Below are 22,250 nucleotides of genomic sequence, written 5' to 3' on the forward strand. Positions count from 1 at the left end.
GTCCCCTGAGTCTCTTGGTCTCAATGCGGGACTGTGAGGATTAACCTGCACTGTTGCCTTGGTGTGTGACTCGTTGCTACATTGTCGCCGGTTGCCGGGACTCCATCGCCTTTTCACCTGCCTGCGCCATGTTGGAGGCCTAGTCTACCTGCAGCATCGCCTTTGGTTTGAGACTTGGACCGGGTAAACGGTAGCTCTTTGATGAGTCGAGCCGTACTGAAGATAACCATTTCTTTTTCACTGTTCTTCATTTGGATTTAAAGAGTGGATTTCCTTGCACTCAAGCATCATCATATCTCAGGCCTGCAACGGAGTTATTTTGGTTTTGCCGGCTGTGAGTGAATGTGTTGAGTGTGGGCCCACTGAGTTGTTAAAACTTTAAAAGTTTTCTGTGCTGGACTTAGAAGGTTGCTGAAACATAACAATATTTTTGATGAAACTTAAACTTTTGTTGTCTGATTTTGTGATTGACAGGCAAAAGAGACAAGAATTTAATTTAAAGGGTATTATTTGTGGTTATATGTGTTGCTGAAATAAATGATTGATTATTTTCTAAAACAGATGTGTTATTCCTCTGCTATACTGCCCAGAGCAATATTATCATTTAGAGTATTTTGAACTTTAAAGCTGTACACCATCATCATCTTAAAGGGAGAGAGTATTTTAAAGTTGTTACTTTGAGTAAACCATAGTTTGTTTTACGAACTCAGGGCCCCTCTCTGCTGTAATGAGGAGAAGTGGGCTATAGTTGCAAACTACACTTCTAAACAAAATGGAGCTTCAAAACCAATGAAAAGATTAAAAACTCTTATGTCTCAGTTTGAATGAGCCTCTGAACCCAGTTGAGCTGCAAACTGCTTCTGTAAAATTTAACACCCTTCTTTTTCCTTCTTCCACAGGCAGAACGTCTGAAGATCTACAACCAGTAAGGGTCATTTTTCTTCTGGGGTTTGAAAAAGAAGACTGCAAAGTTGTCTTTTTGGCTGTTGGTCTGTTAAAAGACAGCCAAAAAGACAACTTTACTGTCTTCTTTTTCAAACTTATCACGCTTCACGAAGCAATAGGAAGCTGTACGGGCCTTTTAACAGACCTACAGCCAGTAAGACAACTTTACTGTCTTCTTTTACAAACGTATTTAGCTTAATTTGAATGTGAGTGTTCTGTTGTCTAGTTGCCTCGGTTGGACCATCATGAATCAGTCGGGGCTGTGAATGGGTGGTCACTCCCCTCTCTGAAACCACTTCTTGGTTAACTCCTTGTGGGCGATCCTCACTAAAGCCAGGGCTTTAAAAACTCACTACAGCACACTCAAAGTGTCGGAACAGCACGAAAGAGCCTTGTGTGTCTGCTAGTGTAAGTTTTTCTAAGCTTCTTTGCTAAAATCAATACTTGCTGTTGAGCAAGTGATTGAAACCCATCCGTGGGTAAAACCTGTTGTCTAGTAGCCTCGGTTGGACCATCGGAAATCAGTCGGGGCTGTGAATGGGTGGTCACTCCCCTCTCTGAAACCACTTCTTGGTTAACTCCTTGTGGGCGATCCTCACTAAAGCAAGGGCTTTAAAAACTCACTACAGCACACTGAATGTGTCGGAACAGCACGAAAGAGCCTTGTGTGTCTGCTAGTGTAAGTTTTTCTAAGCGTCTTTGCTAAAATCAATACTTGCTGTTGAGCAAGTGATTGAAACCCATCGGTGGGTAAAACCTGTTGTCGAGTAGCCTCGGTTGGACCATCGGAAATCAGTCGGGGCTGTGAATGGGTGGTCACTCCCCTCTCTGAAACCACTTCTTGGTTAACCACTTCTTGGTTAACTCCTCTTGGGCGATCCTCACTAAAGCAAGGGCTTTAAAAACTCACTACAGCACATTGAAAGTATCGGAACTGCACGAAAGAGCCTTGTGTGTCTGCTAGTGTAAGTTTTTCTAAGCTTCTTTGCTAAAATCAATACTTGCTGTTGAGCAAGTGATTGAAACCCATCCGTGGGTAAAACCTGTTGTCTAGTAGCCTCGGTTGGACCATCGGAAATCAGTCGGGGCTGTGAATGGGTGGTCACTCCCCTCTCTGAAACCACTTCTTGGTTAACTCCTTGTGGGCGATCCTCACTAAAGCAAGGGCTTTAAAAACTCACTACAGCACACTGAAAGTGTCGGAACAGCACGAAAGAGCCTTGTGTGTCTGCTAGTGTAAGTTTTTCTAAGCTTCTTTGCTAAAATCAATACTTGCTGTTGAGCAAGTGATTGAAACCCATCCGTGGGTAAAACCTGTTGTCTAGTAGCCTCGGTTGGACCATCGGAAATCAGTCGGGGCTGTGAATGGGTGGTCACTCCCCTCTCTGAAACCACTTCTTGGTTAACTCCTCATGGGCGATCCTCACTAAAGCAAGGGCTTTAAAAACTCACTACAGCACACTGAAAGTGTCGGAACTGCACGAAAGAGCCTTGTGTGTCTGCTAGTGTAAGTTTTTCTAAGCTTCTTTGTTAAAATCAATACTTGCTGTTGAGCAAGTGATTGAAACCCATCCGTGGGTAAAACCTGTTGTCTAGTAGCCTCGGTTGGACCATCTTGACTCAGTTGGGGCTGTGAATGGATGGTCACTCCCCTCTGTGAAACCACTTGGTTAACTCCTTGTGGGCGATCCTCACTAAAGCAAGGGCTTTAAAAACTCACTACAGCACATTGAAAGTATCGGAACTGCACGAAAGAGCCTTGTGTGTCTGCTAGTGTAAGTTTTTCTAAGCTTCTTTGCTAAAATCAATACTTGCTGTTGAGCAAGTGATTGAAACCCATCCGTGGGTAAAACATGTGAAAACCTCTAAGACAACTTTACTGTCTTCCTTTTCAAAATTTAGTCTTGATGAAACAATAGGAAGCTGTATGGGCCTTTTAACAGACCTACAGCCAGTAAGACAACTTTACTGTCTTCTTTTTCAAACTTATCATGCTTCACGAAGCAATAGGAAGCTGTACGGGCCTTTTAACAGACCTACAGCCAGTAAGACAACTTTACTGTCTTCTTTTACAAACTTATCACGCTTCACGAAGCAATAGGAAGCTGTATGGGCCTTTTAACAGACCTACAGCCAGTAAGACAACTTTACTGTCTTCTTTTTCAAACTTATCACGCTTCACGAAGCAATAGGAAGCTGTACGGGCCTTTTAACAGACCTACAGCCAGTAAGACAACTTTACTGTCTTCTTTTTCAAACTTATCACGCTTCACGAAGCAATAGGAAACTGTACGGGCCTTTTAACAGACCTACAGCCAGTAAGGCAACTTTACTGTCTTCTTTTTCAAACTTATCACGCTTCACGAAGCAATAGGAAGCTGTACGGGCCTTTTAACAGACCTACAGCCAGTAAGACAACTTTACTGTCTTCTTTTTCAAACTTATCACGCTTCACGAAGCGATAGGAAGCTGTACGGGCCTTTTAACAGACCTACAGCCAGTAAGACAACTTTACTGTCTTCTTTTTCAAACTTATCACGCTTCACGAAGTAATAGGAAGCTGTATGGGCCTTTTAACAGACCTACAGCCAAAAAGACAACTTTACTGTCTTCTTTTTCAAACTTATCACGCTTCACGAAGTAATAGGAAGCTGTATGGGCCTTTTAACAGACCTACAGCCAAAAAGACAACTTTACTGTCTTCTTTTACAAACTTATCACGCTTCACGAAGCAATAGGAAGCTGTATGGGCCTTTTAACAGACCTACAGCCAGTAAGACAACTTTACTGTCTTCTTTTACAAACTTATCACGCTTCATGAAGCAATAGGAAGCTGTATGGGCCTTTTAACAGACCTACAGCCAGTAAGACAACTTTACTGTCTTCTTTTTAAAACTTATCACGCTTCACGAAGCAATAGGAAGCTGTATGGGCCTTTTAACAGACCTACAGCCAGTAAGACAACTTTACTGTCTTCTTTTACAAACTTATCAAGCTTCACGAAGCAATAGGAAGCTGTATGGGCCTTTTAACAGACCTACAGCCAGTAAGACAACTTTACTGTCTTCTTTTTCAAACTTATCACGCTTCACGAAGCGATAGGAAGCTGTACGGGCCTTTTAACAGACCTACAGCCAGTAAGACAACTTTACTGTCTTCTTTTTCAAACTTATCACGCTTCACGAAGCGATAGGAAGCTGTACGGGCCTTTTAACAGACCTACAGCCAGTAAGACAACTTTACTGTCTTCTTTTTCAAACTTATCACGCTTCACGAAGTAATAGGAAGCTGTATGGGCCTTTTAACAGACCTACAGCCAAAAAGACAACTTTACTGTCTTCTTTTTCAAACTTATCACGCTTCACGAAGCAATAGGAAGCTTTATGGGCCTTTTAACAGACCTACAGCCAGTAAGACAACTTTACTGTCTTCTTTTACAAACTTATCACGCTTCACGAAGCAATAGGAAGCTGTATGGGCCTTTTAACAGACCTACAGCCAGTAAGACAACTTTACTGTCTTCTTTTTCAAACTTATCACGCTTCACGAAGCAATAGGAAGCTGTATGGGCCTTTTAACAGACCTACAGCCAGTAAGACAACTTTACTGTCTTCTTTTCAAACTTATCACGCTTCACGAAGCAGTAGGACGCTGTACGGGCCTTTTAACAGACCTACAGCCAGTAAGACAACTTTACTGTCTTCTTTTTCAAACTTATCATGCTTCACGAAGTAATAGGAAGCTGTATGGGCTTTTTAACAGACCTACAGCCAAAAAGACAACTTTACTGTCTTCTTTTACAAACTTATCACGCTTCACGAAGCAATAGGAAGCTGTATGGGCCTTTTAACAGACCTACAGCCAGTAAGACAACTTTACTGTCTTCTTTTTCAAACTTATCACGCTTCACGAAGCAATAGGAAGCTGTATGGGCCTTTTAACAGACCTACAGCCAGTAAGACAACTTTACTGTCTTCTTTTTCAAACTTATCACGCTTCACGAAGCAATAGGAAGCTGTACGGGCCTTTTAACAGACCTACAGCCAGTAAGACAACTTTACTGTCTTCTTTTTCAAACTTATCACGCTTCACGAAGCAATAGGAAGCTGTACGGGCCTTTTAACAGACCTACAGCCAGTAAGACAACTTTACTGTCTTCTTTTTCAAACTTATCACGCTTCACGAAGCAATAGGAAGCTGTATGGGCCTTTTAACAGACCTACAGCCAAAAAGACAACTTTACTGTCTTCTTTTACAAACTTATCACGCTTCACGAAGCAATAGGAAGCTGTATGGGCCTTTTAACAGACCTACAGCCAGTAAGACAACTTTACTGTCTTCTTTTTAAAACTTATCACGCTTCACGAAGCAATAGGAAGCTGTATGGGCCTTTTAACAGACCTACAGCCAGTAAGACAACTTTACTGTCTTCTTTTACAAACTTATCAAGCTTCACGAAGCAATAGGAAGCTGTATGGGCCTTTTAACAGACCTACAGCCAGTAAGACAACTTTACTGTCTTCTTTTTCAAACTTATCACGCTTCACGAAGCAATAGGACGCTGTACGGGCCTTTTAACAAACCTACAGCCAGTAAGACAACTTTACTGTCTTCTTTTTCAAACTTATCACGCTTCACGAAGCAATAGGAAGCTGTATGGGCCTTTTAACAGACCTACAGCCAAAAAGACAACTTTATTGTCTTCTTTTACAAACTTATCACGCTTCACGAAGCAATAGGAAGCTGTATGGGCCTTTTAACAGACCTACAGCCAGTAAGACAACTTTACTGTCTTCTTTTTCAAATTTATCACGCTTCACGAAGCAATAGGAAGCTGTATGGGCCTTTTAACAGACCTACAGCCAAAAAGACAACTTTACTGTCTTCTTTTACAAACTTATCACGCTTCACGAAGCAATAGGAAGCTGTATGGGCCTTTTAACAGACCTACAGCCAGTAAGACAACTTTACTGTCTTCTTTTTAAAACCTATCACGCTTCACGAAGCAATAGGAAGCTGTATGGGCCTTTTAACAGACCTACAGCCAGTAAGACAACTTTACTGTCTTCTTTTACAAACTTATCAAGCTTCACGAAGCAATAGGAAGCTGTATGGGCCTTTTAACAGACCTACAGCCAGTAAGACAACTTTACTGTCTTCTTTTTCAAACTTATCACGCTTCACGAAGCAATAGGAAGCTGTATGGGCCTTTTAACAGACCTACAGCCAGTAAGACAACTTTACTGTCTTCTTTTTCAAAGTTATCACGCTTCACGAAGCAATAGGAAGCTGTACGGGCCTTTTAACAGACCTACAGCCAGTAAGACAACTTTACTGTCTTCTTTTTAAAACTTATCACGCTTCACGAAGCAATAGGAAGCTGTATGGGCCTTTTAACAGACCTACAGCCAGTAAGACAACTTTACTGTCTTCTTTTTAAAACTTATCACGCTTCACGAAGCAATAGGAAGCTGTACGGGCCTTTTAACAGACCTACAGCCAGTAAGACAACTTTACTGTCTTCTTTTTCAAACTTATCACGCTTCACGAAGCAATAGGAAGCTGTACGGGCATTTTAACAGACCTACAGCCAGTAAGACAACTTTACTGTCTTCTTTTTCAAAGTTATCACGCTTCACGAAGCAATAGGAAGCTGTACGGGCCTTTTAACAGACCTACAGCCAGTAAGACAACTTTACTGTCTTCTTTTTAAAACTTATCACGCTTCACGAAGCAATAGGAAGCTGTACGGGCCTTTTAACAGACCTACAGCCAGTAAGACAACTTTACTGTCTTCTTTTTCAAACTTATCACGCTTCACGAAGCAATAGGAAGCTGTACGGGCCTTTTAACAGACCTACAGCCAGTAAGACAACTTTACTGTCTTCTTTTACAAACTTATCACGCTTCACGAAGCAATAGGAAGCTGTACGGGCCTTTTAACAGACCTACAGCCAGTAAGACAACTTTACTGTCTTCTTTTTCAAACTTATCACGCTTCACGAAGCAATAGGAAGCTGTACGGGCCTTTTAACAGACCTACAGCCAGTAAGACAACTTTACTGTCTTCTTTTACAAACTTATCACGCTTCACGAAGCAATAGGAAGCTGTACGGGCCTTTTAACAGACCTACAGCCAGTAAGACAACTTTACTGTCTTCTTTTTCAAACTTATCACGCTTCACGAAGCAATAGGAAGCTGTATGGGCCTTTTAACAGACCTACAGCCAGTAAGACAACTTTACTGTCTTCTTTTACAAACTTATCAAGCTTCACGAAGCAATAGGAAGCTGTATGGGCCTTTTAACAGACCTACAGCCAGTAAGACAACTTTACTGTCTTCTTTTTCAAACTTATCACGCTTCACGAAGCAATAGGACGCTGTACGGGCCTTTTAACAAACCTACAGCCAGTAAGACAACTTTACTGTCTTCTTTTTCAAACTTATCACGCTTCACGAAGCAATAGGAAGCTGTATGGGCCTTTTAACAGACCTACAGCCAAAAAGACAACTTTACTGTCTTCTTTTACAAACTTATCACGCTTCACGAAGCAATAGGAAGCTGTATGGGCCTTTTAACAGACCTACAGCCAGTAAGACAACTTTACTGTCTTCTTTTTCAAATTTATCACGCTTCACGAAGCAATAGGAAGCTGTATGGGCCTTTTAACAGACCTACAGCCAAAAAGACAACTTTACTGTCTTCTTTTACAAACTTATCACGCTTCACGAAGCAATAGGAAGCTGTATGGGCCTTTTAACAGACCTACAGCCAGTAAGACAACTTTACTGTCTTCTTTTTAAAACCTATCACGCTTCACGAAGCAATAGGAAGCTGTATGGGCCTTTTAACAGACCTACAGCCAGTAAGACAACTTTACTGTCTTCTTTTACAAACTTATCAAGCTTCACGAAGCAATAGGAAGCTGTATGGGCCTTTTAACAGACCTACAGCCAGTAAGACAACTTTACTGTCTTCTTTTTCAAACTTATCACGCTTCACGAAGCAATAGGAAGCTGTATGGGCCTTTTAACAGACCTACAGCCAGTAAGACAACTTTACTGTCTTCTTTTTCAAAGTTATCACGCTTCACGAAGCAATAGGAAGCTGTACGGGCCTTTTAACAGACCTACAGCCAGTAAGACAACTTTACTGTCTTCTTTTTAAAACTTATCACGCTTCACGAAGCAATAGGAAGCTGTACGGGCCTTTTAACAGACCTACAGCCAGTAAGACAACTTAACTGTCTTCTTTTTCAAACTTATCACGCTTCACGAAGCAATAGGAAGCTGTACGGGCCTTTTAACAGACCTACAGCCAGTAAGACAACTTTACTGTCTTCTTTTTAAAACTTATCACGCTTCACGAAGCAATAGGAAGCTGTACGGGCCTTTTAACAGACCTACAGCCAGTAAGACAACTTTACTGTCTTCTTTTTCAAACTTATCACGCTTCACGAAGCAATAGGAAGCTGTACGGGCATTTTAACAGACCTACAGCCAGTAAGACAACTTTACTGTCTTCTTTTTCAAAGTTATCACGCTTCACGAAGCAATAGGAAGCTGTACGGGCCTTTTAACAGACCTACAGCCAGTAAGACAACTTTACTGTCTTCTTTTTAAAACTTATCACGCTTCACGAAGCAATAGGAAGCTGTACGGGCCTTTTAACAGACCTACAGCCAGTAAGACAACTTTACTGTCTTCTTTTTCAAACTTATCACGCTTCACGAAGCAATAGGAAGCTGTACGGGCCTTTTAACAGACCTACAGCCAGTAAGACAACTTTACTGTCTTCTTTTACAAACTTATCACGCTTCACGAAGCAATAGGAAGCTGTATGGGCCTTTTAACAGACCTACAGCCAGTAAGACAACTTTACTGTCTTCTTTTACAAACTTATCACGCTTCACGAAGCAATAGGAAGCTGTATGGGCCTTTTAACAGACCTACAGCCAGTAAGACAACTTTACTGTCTTCTTTTTCAAACTTATCACGCTTCACGAAGCAATGGGAAGCTGTATGGGCCTTTTAACAGACCTACAGCCAGTAAGACAACTTTACTGTCTTCTTTTTCAAACTTATCACGCTTCACGAAGCAATAGGAAGCTGTACGGGCCTTTTAACAGACCTACAGCCAGTAAGACAACTTTACTGTCTTCTTTTTCAAACTTATCACGCTTCACGAAGCAGTAGGAAGCTGTACGGGCCTTTTAACAGACCTACAGCCAGTAAGACAACTTTACTGTCTTCTTTTTCAAACTTATCATGCTTCACGAAGCAATAGGAAGCTGTACGGGCCTTTTAACAGACCTACAGCCAGTAAGACAACTTTACTGTCTTCTTTTTCAAACTTATCACGCTTCACGAAGTAATAGGAAGCTGTATGGGCCTTTTAACAGACCTACAGCCAAAAAGACAACTTTACTGTCTTCTTTTACAAACTTATCACGCTTCACGAAGCAATAGGAAGCTGTATGGGCCTTTTAACAGACCTACAGCCAGTAAGACATGTTTACTGTCTTCTTTTTCAAACTTATCACGCTTCACGAAGCAATAGGAAGCTGTACGGGCCTTTTAACAGACCTACAGCCAGTAAGACAACTTTACTGTCTTCTTTTTCAAACTTATCACGCTTCACGAAGCAATAGGAAGCTGTACGGGCCTTTTAACAGACCTACAGCCAGTAAGACAACTTTACTGTCTTCTTTTACAAACTTATCACGCTTCACGAAGCAATAGGAAGCTGTACGGGCCTTTTAACAGACCTACAGCCAGTAAGACAACTTTACTGTCTTCTTTTTCAAACTTATCACGCTTCACGAAGCAGTAGGAAGCTGTACGGGCCTTTTAACAGACCTACAGCCAGTAAGACAACTTTACTGTCTTCTTTTCAAACTTATCACGCTTCACGAAGCAGTAGGACGCTGTACGGGCCTTTTAACAGACCTACAGCCAAAAAGACAACTTTACTGTCTTCTTTTTCAAACTTATCACGCTTCACGAAGCAATAGGAAGCTGTATGGGCCTTTTAACAGACCTACAGCCAAAAAGACAACTTTACTGTCTTCTTTTACAAACTTATCACGCTTCACGAAGCAATAGGAAGCTGTATGGGCCTTTTAACAGACCTACAGCCAGTAAGACAACTTTACTGTCTTCTTTTACAAACTTATCAAGCTTCACGAAGCAATAGGAAGCTGTACGGGCCTTTTAACAGACCTACAGCCAGTAAGACAACTTTACTGTCTTCTTTTTCAAACTTATCACGCTTCACGAAGCAATAGGAAGCTGTATGGGCCTTTTAACAGACCTACAGCCAGTAAGACAACTTTACTGTCTTCTTTTTCAAACTTATCACGCTTCACGAAGCAATAGGAAGCTGTATGGGCCTTTTAACAGACCTACAGCCAGTAAGACAACTTTACTGTCTTCTTTTTCAAACTTATCACGCTTCATGAAGCAATAGGAAGCTGTATGGGCCTTTTATCAGACCTACAGCCAGTAAGACAACTTTACTGTCTTCTTTTACAAACTTATCACGCTTCACGAAGTAATAGGAAGCTGTATGGGCCTTTTAACAGACCTACAGCCAGTAAGACAACTTTACTGTCTTCTTTTACAAACTTATCACGCTTCACGAAGCAATAGGAAGCTGTATGGGCCTTTTAACAGACCTACAGCCAGTAAGACAACTTTACTGTCTTCTTTTTCAAACTTATCACGCTTCACGAAGCAATAGGAAGCTGTATGGGCCTTTTAACAGACCTACAGCCAGTAAGACAACTTTACTGTCTTCTTTTTCAAACTTATCATGCTTCACGAAGCAATAGGAAGCTGTATGGGCCTTTTAACAGACCTACAGCCAGTAAGACAACTTTACTGTCTTCTTTTTCAAACTTATCACGCTTCACGAAGTAATAGGAAGCTGTATGGGCCTTTTAACAGACCTACAGCCAAAAAGACAACTTTACTGTCTTCTTTTACAAACTTATCACGCTTCACGAAGCAATAGGAAGCTGTATGGGCCTTTTAACAGACCTACAGCCAGTAAGACATGTTTACTGTCTTCTTTTTCAAACTTATCACGCTTCACGAAGCAATAGGAAGCTGTACGGGCCTTTTAACAGACCTACAGCCAGTAAGACAACTTTACTGTCTTCTTTTTCAAACTTATCACGCTTCACGAAGCAATAGGAAGCTGTACGGGCCTTTTAACAGACCTACAGCCAGTAAGACAACTTTACTGTCTTCTTTTACAAACTTATCACGCTTCACGAAGCAATAGGAAGCTGTACGGGCCTTTTAACAGACCTACAGCCAGTAAGACAACTTTACTGTCTTCTTTTTCAAACTTATCACGCTTCACGAAGCAGTAGGAAGCTGTACGGGCCTTTTAACAGACCTACAGCCAGTAAGACAACTTTACTGTCTTCTTTTCAAACTTATCACGCTTCACGAAGCAGTAGGACGCTGTACGGGCCTTTTAACAGACCTACAGCCAAAAAGACAACTTTACTGTCTTCTTTTTCAAACTTATCACGCTTCACGAAGCAATAGGAAGCTGTATGGGCCTTTTAACAGACCTACAGCCAAAAAGACAACTTTACTGTCTTCTTTTACAAACTTATCACGCTTCACGAAGCAATAGGAAGCTGTATGGGCCTTTTAACAGACCTACAGCCAGTAAGACAACTTTACTGTCTTCTTTTACAAACTTATCAAGCTTCACGAAGCAATAGGAAGCTGTATGGGCCTTTTAACAGACCTACAGCCAGTAAGACAACTTTACTGTCTTCTTTTTCAAACTTATCACGCTTCATGAAGCAATAGGAAGCTGTATGGGCCTTTTAACAGACCTACAGCCAGTAAGACAACTTTACTGTCTTCTTTTTAAAACTTATCACGCTTCATGAAGCAATAGGAAGCTGTACGGGCCTTTTAACAGACCTACAGCCAGTAAGACAACTTTACTGTCTTCTTTTTAAAACTTATCACGCTTCACGAAGCAATAGGAAGCTGTACGGGCCTTTTAACAGACCTACAGCCAGTAAGACAACTTTACTGTCTTCTTTTTAAAACTTATCACGCTTCATGAAGCAATAGGAAGCTGTATGGGCCTTTTAACAGACCTACAGCCAGTAAGACAACTTTACTGTCTTCTTTTTCAAACTTATCACGCTTCATGAAGCAATAGGAAGCTGTATGGGCCTTTTAACAGACCTACAGCCAGTAAGACAACTTTACTGTCTTCTTTTTAAAACTTATCACGCTTCATGAAGCAATAGGAAGCTGTATGGGCCTTTTAACAGACCTACAGCCAGTAAGACAACTTTACTGTCTTCTTTTTCAAACTTATCACGCTTCATGAAGCAATAGGAAGCTGTATGGGCCTTTTAACAGACCTACAGCCAGTAAGACAAATTTACTGTCTTCTTTTTAAAACTTATCACGCTTCACGAAGCAATAGGAAGCTGTATGGGCCTTTTAACAGACCTACAGCCAGTAAGACAACTTTACTGTCTTCTTTTTCAAACTTATCACGCTTCATGAAGCAATAGGAAGCTGTATGGGCCTTTTAACAGACCTACAGCCAGTAAGACAACTTTACTGTCTTCTTTTTCAAACTTATCACGCTTCACGAAGCAATAGGAAGCTGTATGGGCCTTTTAACAGACCTACAGCCAGTAAGACAAATTTACTGTCTTCTTTTTCAAACTTATCACGCTTCACGAAGCAATAGGAAGCTGTACGGGCCTTTTAACAGACCTACAGCCAGTAAGACAACTTTACTGTCTTCTTTTTCAAACTTATCACGCTTCACGAAGCAATAGGAAGCTGTATGGGCCTTTTAACAGACCTACAGCCAGTAAGACAACTTTACTGTCTTCTTTTTCAAACTTATCACGCTTCACGAAGCAATAGGAAGCTGTATGGGCCTTTTAACAGACCTACAGCCAGTAAGACAACTTTACTGTCTTCTTTTTCAAACTTATCACGCTTCACGAAGCAATAGGAAGCTGTACGGGCCTTTTAACAGACCTACAGCCAGTAAGACAACTTTACTGTCTTCTTTTTAAAACTTATCACGCTTCACGAAGCAATAGGAAGCTGTACGGGCCTTTTAACAGACCTACAGCCAGTAAGACAACTTTACTGTCTTCTTTTTCAAACTTATCACGCTTCACGAAGCAATAGGAAGCTGTATGGGCCTTTTAACAGACCTACAGCCAGTAAGACAAATTTACTGTCTTCTTTTTCAAACTTATCACGCTTCACGAAGCAATAGGAAGCTGTACGGGCCTTTTAACAGACCTACAGCCAGTAAGACAACTTTACTGTCTTCTTTTTCAAACTTATCACGCTTCACGAAGCAATAGGAAGCTGTATGGGCCTTTTAACAGACCTACAGCCAGTAAGACAACTTTACTGTCTTCTTTTTCAAATTTATCACGCTTCACGAAGCAATAGGAAGCTGTATGGGCCTTTTAACAGACCTACAGCCAGTAAGACAACTTTACTGTCTTCTTTTTCAAACTTATCACGCTTCACGAAGCAATAGGAAGCTGTACGGGCCTTTTAACAGACCTACAGCCAGTAAGACAACTTTACTGTTTTTTTTAAAAACTTATCACGCTTCACGAAGCAATAGGAAGCTGTACGGGCCTTTTAACAGACCTACAGCCAGTAAGACAACTTTACTGTCTTCTTTTTCAAACTTATCACGCTTCACGAAGCAATAGGAAGCTGTATGGGCCTTTTAACAGACCTACAGCCAGTAAGACAACTTTACTGTCTTCTTTTACAAACTTATCACGCTTCACGAAGCAATAGGAAGCTGTACGGGCCTTTTAACAGACCTACAGCCAGTAAGACAACTTTACTGTCTTCTTTTTCAAACTTATCACGCTTCACGAAGCAATAGGAAGCTGTACGGGCCTTTTAACAGACCTACAGCCAGTAAGACAACTTTACTGTCTTCTTTTTCAAACTTATCACGCTTCACGAAGCAATAGGAAGCTGTATGGGCCTTTTAACAGACCTACAGCCAGTAAGACAACTTTACTGTCTTCTTTTTCAAACTTATCACGCTTCACGAAACAATAGGAAGCTGTACGGGCCTTTTAACAGACCTACAGCCAGTAAGACAACTTTACTGTCTTCTTTTTCAAACTTATCACGCTTCACGAAGCAATAGGAAGCTGTACGGGCCTTTTAACAGACCTACAGCCAGTAAGACAACTTTACTGTCTTCTTTTTCAAACTTATCACGCTTCACGAAGCAATAGGAAGCTGTACGGGCCTTTTAACAGACCTACAGCCAGTAAGACAACTTTACTGTCTTCTTTTTCAAACTTATCACGCTTCACGAAACAATAGGAAGCTGTACGGGCCTTTTAACAGACCTACAGCCAGTAAGACAACTTTACTGTCTTCTTTTTCAAACTTATCACGCTTCACGAAGCAATAGGAAGCTGTATGGGCCTTTTAACAGACCTACAGCCAGTAAGACAACTTTACTGTCTTCTTTTTCAAACTTATCACGCTTCACTAAGCAATAGGAAGCTGTACGGGCCTTTTAACAGACCTACAGCCAGTAAGACAACTTTACTGTCTTCTTTTTCAAACTTATCACGCTTCACGAAGCAATAGGAAGCTGTACGGGCCTTTTAACAGACCTACAGCCAGTAAGACAACTTTACTGTCTTCTTTTTAAAACTTATCACGCTTCACGAAGCAATAGGAAGCTGTACGGGCCTTTTAACAGACCTACAGCCAGTAAGACAACTTTACTGTCTTCTTTTTCAAACTTATCACGCTTCACGAAGCAATAGGAAGCTGTACGGGCCTTTTAACAGACCTACAGCCAGTAAGACAACTTTACTGTCTTCTTTTTCAAACTTATCACGCTTCACGAAGCAATAGGAAGCTGTATGGGCCTTTTAACAGACCTACAGCCAGTAAGACAACTTTACTGTCTTCTTTTTCAAACTTATCACGCTTCATGAAGCAATAGGAAGCTGTATGGGCCTTTTAACAGACCTACAGCCAGTAAGACAACTTTACTGTCTTCTTTTTCAAACTTATCACGCTTCACGAAGCAATAGGAAGCTGTACGGGCCTTTTAACAGACCTACAGCCAGTAAGACAACTTTACTGTCTTCTTTTTCAAACTTATCACGCTTCACGAAGAAATGGGAAGCTGTATGGGCCTTTTAACAGACCTACAGCCAGTAAGACAACTTTACTGTCTTCTTTTTCAAACTTATCACGCTTCACGAAGCAATAGGAAGCTGTACGGGCCTTTTAACAGACCTACAGCCAGTAAGACAACTTTACTGTCTTCTTTTTCAAACTTATCACGCTTCACGAAGCAATAGGAAGCTGTATGGGCCTTTTAACAGACCTACAGCCAGTAAGACAACTTTACTGTCTTCTTTTTCAAACTTATCACGCTTCACGAAGAAATGGGAAGCTGTATGGGCCTTTTAACAGACCTACAGCCAGTAAGACAACTTTACTGTCTTCTTTTTCAAACTTATCACGCTTCACGAAGCAATAGGAAGCTGTACGGGCCTTTTAACAGACCTACAGCCAGTAAGACAACTTTACTGTCTTCTTTTTCAAACTTATCACGCTTCACGAAGCAATAGGAAGCTGTATGGGCCTTTTAACAGACCTACAGCCAGTAAGACAACTTTACTGTCTTCTTTTTCAAACTTATCACGCTTCACGAAGCAATAGGAAGCCGTACGGGCCTTTTAACAGACCTACAGCCAGTAAGACAACTTTACTGTCTTCTTTTTCAAACTTATCACGCTTCACGAAGCAATAGGAAGCTGTACGGGCCTTTTAACAGACCTACAGCCAGTAAGACAACTTTACTGTCTTCTTTTTCAAACTTATCACGCTTCACGAAGCAATAGGAAGCTGTATGGGCCTTTTAACAGACCTACAGCCAGTAAGACATGTTTACTGTCTTCTTTTTCAAACTTATCACGCTTCACGAAGCAATAGGAAGCTGTACGGGCCTTTTAACAGACCTACAGCCAGTAAGACAACTTTACTGTCTTCTTTTTCAAACTTATCACGCTTCACGAAGCAATAGGAAGCTGTACGGGCCTTTTAACAGACCTACAGCCAGTAAGACAACTTTACTGTCTTCTTTTACAAACTTATCACGCTTCACGAAGCAATAGGAAGCTGTACGGGCCTTTTAACAGACCTACAGCCAGTAAGACAACTTTACTGTCTTCTTTTTCAAACTTATCACGCTTCACGAAGCAGTAGGAAGCTGTACGGGCCTTTTAACAGACCTACAGCCAGTAAGACAACTTTACTGTCTTCTTTTCAAACTTATCACGCTTCACGAAGCAGTAGGACGCTGTACGGGCCTTTTAACAGACCTACAGCCAAAAAGACAACTTTACTGTCTTCTTTTTCAAACTTATCACGCTTCACGAAGCAATAGGAAGCTGTATGGGCCTTTTAACAGACCTACAGCCAAAAAGACAACTTTACTGTCTTCTTTTACAAACTTATCACGCTTCACGAAGCAATAGGAAGCTGTATGGGCCTTTTAACAGACCTACAGCCAGTAAGACAACTTTACTGTCTTCTTTTACAAACTTATCAAGCTTCACGAAGCAATAGGAAGCTGTATGGGCCTTTTAACAGACCTACAGCCAGTAAGACAACTTTACTGTCTTCTTTTTCAAACTTATCACGCTTCATGAAGCAATAGGAAGCTGTATGGGCCTTTTAACAGACCTACAGCCAGTAAGACAACTTTACTGTCTTCTTTTTAAAACTTATCACGCTTCATGAAGCAATAGGAAGCTGTACGGGCCTTTTAACAGACCTACAGCCAGTAAGACAACTTTACTGTCTTCTTTTTAAAACTTATCACGCTTCACGAAGCAATAGGAAGCTGTACGGGCCTTTTAACAGACCTACAGCCAGTAAGACAACTTTACTGTCTTCTTTTTAAAACTTATCACGCTTCATGAAGCAATAGGAAGCTGTATGGGCCTTTTAACAGACCTACAGCCAGTAAGACAACTTTACTGTCTTCTTTTTCAAACTTATCACGCTTCATGAAGCAATAGGAAGCTGTATGGGCCTTTTAACAGACCTACAGCCAGTAAGACAACTTTACTGTCTTCTTTTTAAAACTTATCACGCTTCATGAAGCAATAGGAAGCTGTATGGGCCTTTTAACAGACCTACAGCCAGTAAGACAACTTTACTGTCTTCTTTTTCAAACTTATCACGCTTCATGAAGCAATAGGAAGCTGTATGGGCCTTTTAACAGACCTACAGCCAGTAAGACAAATTTACTGTCTTCTTTTTAAAACTTATCACGCTTCACGAAGCAATAGGAAGCTGTATGGGCCTTTTAACAGACCTACAGCCAGTAAGACAACTTTACTGTCTTCTTTTTCAAACTTATCACGCTTCATGAAGCAATAGGAAGCTGTATGGGCCTTTTAACAGACCTACAGCCAGTAAGACAACTTTACTGTCTTCTTTTTCAAACTTATCACGCTTCACGAAGCAATAGGAAGCTGTATGGGCCTTTTAACAGACCTACAGCCAGTAAGACAAATTTACTGTCTTCTTTTTCAAACTTATCACGCTTCACGAAGCAATAGGAAGCTGTACGGGCCTTTTAACAGACCTACAGCCAGTAAGACAACTTTACTGTCTTCTTTTTCAAACTTATCACGCTTCACGAAGCAATAGGAAGCTGTATGGGCCTTTTAACAGACCTACAGCCAGTAAGACAACTTTACTGTCTTCTTTTTCAAACTTATCACGCTTCACGAAGCAATAGGAAGCTGTATGGGCCTTTTAACAGACCTACAGCCAGTAAGACAACTTTACTGTCTTCTTTTTCAAACTTATCACGCTTCACGAAGCAATAGGAAGCTGTACGGGCCTTTTAACAGACCTACAGCCAGTAAGACAACTTTACTGTCTTCTTTTTAAAACTTATCACGCTTCACGAAGCAATAGGAAGCTGTACGGGCCTTTTAACAGACCTACAGCCAGTAAGACAACTTTACTGTCTTCTTTTTCAAACTTATCACGCTTCACGAAGCAATAGGAAGCTGTATGGGCCTTTTAACAGACCTACAGCCAGTAAGACAAATTTACTGTCTTCTTTTTCAAACTTATCACGCTTCACGAAGCAATAGGAAGCTGTACGGGCCTTTTAACAGACCTACAGCCAGTAAGACAACTTTACTGTCTTCTTTTTCAAACTTATCACGCTTCACGAAGCAATAGGAAGCTGTATGGGCCTTTTAACAGACCTACAGCCAGTAAGACAACTTTACTGTCTTCTTTTTCAAATTTATCACGCTTCACGAAGCAATAGGAAGCTGTATGGGCCTTTTAACAGACCTACAGCCAGTAAGACAACTTTACTGTCTTCTTTTTCAAACTTATCACGCTTCACGAAGCAATAGGAAGCTGTACGGGCCTTTTAACAGACCTACAGCCAGTAAGACAACTTTACTGTTTTTTTTAAAAACTTATCACGCTTCACGAAGCAATAGGAAGCTGTACGGGCCTTTTAACAGACCTACAGCCAGTAAGACAACTTTACTGTCTTCTTTTTCAAACTTATCACGCTTCACGAAGCAATAGGAAGCTGTATGGGCCTTTTAACAGACCTACAGCCAGTAAGACAACTTTACTGTCTTCTTTTACAAACTTATCACGCTTCACGAAGCAATAGGAAGCTGTACGGGCCTTTTAACAGACCTACAGCCAGTAAGACAACTTTACTGTCTTCTTTTTCAAACTTATCACGCTTCACGAAGCAATAGGAAGCTGTACGGGCCTTTTAACAGACCTACAGCCAGTAAGACAACTTTACTGTCTTCTTTTTCAAACTTATCACGCTTCACGAAGCAATAGGAAGCTGTATGGGCCTTTTAACAGACCTACAGCCAGTAAGACAACTTTACTGTCTTCTTTTTCAAACTTATCACGCTTCACGAAACAATAGGAAGCTGTACGGGCCTTTTAACAGACCTACAGCCAGTAAGACAACTTTACTGTCTTCTTTTTCAAACTTATCACGCTTCACGAAGCAATAGGAAGCTGTACGGGCCTTTTAACAGACCTACAGCCAGTAAGACAACTTTACTGTCTTCTTTTTCAAACTTATCACGCTTCACGAAGCAATAGGAAGCTGTACGGGCCTTTTAACAGACCTACAGCCAGTAAGACAACTTTACTGTCTTCTTTTTCAAACTTATCACGCTTCACGAAACAATAGGAAGCTGTACGGGCCTTTTAACAGACCTACAGCCAGTAAGACAACTTTACTGTCTTCTTTTTCAAACTTATCACGCTTCACGAAGCAATAGGAAGCTGTATGGGCCTTTTAACAGACCTACAGCCAGTAAGACAACTTTACTGTCTTCTTTTTCAAACTTATCACGCTTCACTAAGCAATAGGAAGCTGTACGGGCCTTTTAACAGACCTACAGCCAGTAAGACAACTTTACTGTCTTCTTTTTCAAACTTATCACGCTTCACGAAGCAATAGGAAGCTGTACGGGCCTTTTAACAGACCTACAGCCAGTAAGACAACTTTACTGTCTTCTTTTTAAAACTTATCACGCTTCACGAAGCAATAGGAAGCTGTACGGGCCTTTTAACAGACCTACAGCCAGTAAGACAACTTTACTGTCTTCTTTTTCAAACTTATCACGCTTCACGAAGCAATAGGAAGCTGTACGGGCCTTTTAACAGACCTACAGCCAGTAAGACAACTTTACTGTCTTCTTTTTCAAACTTATCACGCTTCACGAAGCAATAGGAAGCTGTATGGGCCTTTTAACAGACCTACAGCCAGTAAGACAACTTTACTGTCTTCTTTTTCAAACTTATCACGCTTCATGAAGCAATAGGAAGCTGTATGGGCCTTTTAACAGACCTACAGCCAGTAAGACAACTTTACTGTCTTCTTTTTCAAACTTATCACGCTTCACGAAGCAATAGGAAGCTGTACGGGCCTTTTAACAGACCTACAGCCAGTAAGACAACTTTACTGTCTTCTTTTTCAAACTTATCACGCTTCACGAAGAAATGGGAAGCTGTATGGGCCTTTTAACAGACCTACAGCCAGTAAGACAACTTTACTGTCTTCTTTTTCAAACTTATCACGCTTCACGAAGCAATAGGAAGCTGTACGGGCCTTTTAACAGACCTACAGCCAGTAAGACAACTTTACTGTCTTCTTTTTCAAACTTATCACGCTTCACGAAGCAATAGGAAGCTGTATGGGCCTTTTAACAGACCTACAGCCAGTAAGACAACTTTACTGTCTTCTTTTTCAAACTTATCACGCTTCACGAAGAAATGGGAAGCTGTATGGGCCTTTTAACAGACCTACAGCCAGTAAGACAACTTTACTGTCTTCTTTTTCAAACTTATCACGCTTCACGAAGCAATAGGAAGCTGTACGGGCCTTTTAACAGACCTACAGCCAGTAAGACAACTTTACTGTCTTCTTTTTCAAACTTATCACGCTTCACGAAGCAATAGGAAGCTGTATGGGCCTTTTAACAGACCTACAGCCAGTAAGACAACTTTACTGTCTTCTTTTTCAAACTTATCACGCTTCACGAAGCAATAGGAAGCCGTACGGGCCTTTTAACAGACCTACAGCCAGTAAGACAACTTTACTGTCTTCTTTTTCAAACTTATCACGCTTCACGAAGCAATAGGAAGCTGTACGGGCCTTTTAACAGACCTACAGCCAGTAAGACAACTTTACTGTCTTCTTTTTCAAACTTATCACGCTTCACGAAGCAATAGGAAGCTGTATGGGCCTTTTAACAGACCTACAGCCAGTAAGACAACTTTACTGTCTTCTTTTTCAAACTTATCACGCTTCATGAAGCAATAGGAAGCTGTATGGGCCTTTTAACAGACCTACAGCCAGTAAGACAACTTTACTGTCTTCTTTTTCAAACTTATCACGCTTCATGAAGCAATAGGAAGCTGTACGGGCCTTTTAACAGACCTACAGCCAGTAAGACAACTTTACTGTCTTCTTTTTAAAACTTATCACGCTTCACGAAGCAATAGGAAGCTGTACGGGCCTTTTAACAGACCTACAGCCAGTAAGACAACTTTACTGTCTTCTTTTTCAAACTTATCACGTTTCACGAAGCAATAGGAAGCTGTACGGGCCTTTTAACAGACCTACAGCCAGTAAGACAACTTTACTGTCTTCTTTTTCAAACTTATCACGCTTCACGAAGCAATAGGAAGCTGTACGGGCCTTTTAACAGACCTACAGCCAGTAAGACAACTTTACTGTCTTCTTTTTAAAACTTATCACGCTTCACGAAGCAATAGGAAGCTGTATGGGCCTTTTAACAGACCTACAGCCAGTAAGACAACTTTACTGTCTTCTTTTTCAAACTTATCACGCTTCACGAAGCAATAGGAAGCTGTACGGGCCTTTTAACAGACCTACAGCCAGTAAGACAACTTTACTGTCTTCTTTTTAAAACTTATCACGCTTCACGAAGCAATAGGAAGCTGTACGGGCCTTTTAACAGACCTACAGCCAGTAAGACAACTTTACTGTCTTCTTTTTCAAACTTATCACGCTTCACGAAGCAATAGGAAGCTGTATGGGCCTTTTAACAGACCTACAGCCAGTAAGACAACTTTACTGTCTTCTTTTTCAAACTTATCACGCTTCACGAAGCAATAGGAAGCTGTACGGGCCTTTTAACAGACCTACAGCCAGTAAGACAACTTTACTGTTTTTTTTAAAAACTTATCACGCTTCACGAAGCAATAGGAAGCTGTACGGGCCTTTTAACAGACCTACAGCCAGTAAGACAACTTTACTGTCTTCTTTTTCAAACTTATCACGCTTCACGAAGCAATAGGAAGCTGTATGGGCCTTTTAACAGACCTACAGCCAGTAAGACAACTTTACTGTCTTCTTTTACAAACTTATCACGCTTCACGAAGCAATAGGAAGCTGTACGGGCCTTTTAACAGACCTACAGCCAGTAAGACAACTTTACTGTCTTCTTTTTCAAACTTATCACGCTTCACGAAGCAATAGGAAGCTGTACGGGCCTTTTAACAGACCTACAGCCAGTAAGACAACTTTACTGTCTTCTTTTTCAAACTTATCACGCTTCACGAAGCAATAGGAAGCTGTACGGGCCTTTTAACAGACCTACAGCCAGTAAGACAACTTTACTGTCTTCTTTTTCAAACTTATCACGCTTCACGAAACAATAGGAAGCTGTAC

The sequence above is a fragment of the Leuresthes tenuis genome, unplaced genomic scaffold (assembly GCF_036924035.1).
Source record: "Leuresthes tenuis unplaced genomic scaffold, fLeuTen1.0.hap1 SCAF_13, whole genome shotgun sequence".
NCBI lineage: Eukaryota > Metazoa > Chordata > Actinopteri > Atheriniformes > Atherinopsidae > Leuresthes > Leuresthes tenuis.